At 34.1% G+C, this 851-nt stretch overlaps 1 non-coding gene across 1 annotated transcript; it reads left to right on the top strand.

Moving 5' to 3' along the window:
• The first annotated feature begins 362 nt into the window (after positions 1-362).
• On the top strand, positions 363-465 carry LOC122726962. Its single transcript, XR_006352953.1, has one exon. It is a non-coding gene; the product is annotated as a U6 spliceosomal RNA (small nuclear RNA).
• The last annotated feature ends 386 nt before the right edge of the window (positions 466-851 follow it).

The following is an 851-nucleotide window of genomic DNA, read 5'->3' as shown; positions in this document are numbered from 1 at the left end:
TATTAAGATCTCTTTCAGAATAATAATGACCCAATATCATTCCAATGTTTTGTCATCATTGTTAATTTTCTGAGTGTAAGTAGAAACTTCAGAGTTATTCTGATTTTTCATTTCTTGTGTTATTAGTAATTTTTAAAATTAACACCACTTATTTTTTGTTTGTTTGTTTTTTAGCAAGCCAATTGGGGTTAAGTGACTTGCCCAGAGTCACACAGCTAGTAAGTGTTAAGTGTCTGAGGCCGGATTTGAACTCAGGTACTCCTGACTCCAGGGCCAGTGCTCTATCCACTGGGCTACCTAGCTGCCCCATCACCACTTTTAATAGTTCACAATTCTTCCTTTGAGAATGGTCTGTTCTGGGCTTGCTTCAGCAGCACATATACTAAAATTGGAACGATACAGAGAAGATTAGCAAGGCCGCTGAGCAAGGATGACATGCAAATTCGTGAAGAGAATGATCTGTTCTAATCTGTTGGCCATTTACCCATTGAAGAATGGTCCTTAGTCTTAGATATTTTTGTTCATTCCTTGTATTTCTGACTCTTATCAGAGATAATTGATGCAACCTTTCTCTCCCAATTAACAGCTTTACTTCTTATCCTAGTTGTATTAATTTCATTAGTCAAAAAAATCTCATCAATTTAATGTAACTGAAATTAGCTATTTTATCTTTAATGGGCACCTTTATCCCTTGTATGGTTAAGGTCACTTTTCTCCTCTAGCAATAGATATGAAAAAATATTTGATCTTGTTTCTATTATTATTATTATTTTATGGTGTGTTCAGTGTTATATTCAGTGTTATGATGTTATTGTATCAAGTAGTAGGTAAGTTGTTTTTCTAAGACTTTT

The sequence above is a fragment of the Dromiciops gliroides genome, chromosome 4 (assembly GCF_019393635.1).
Source record: "Dromiciops gliroides isolate mDroGli1 chromosome 4, mDroGli1.pri, whole genome shotgun sequence".
NCBI classification, from domain to species: Eukaryota; Metazoa; Chordata; class Mammalia; order Microbiotheria; family Microbiotheriidae; genus Dromiciops; species Dromiciops gliroides.
This window is presented reverse-complemented; position numbering and strand designations above follow the sequence as displayed.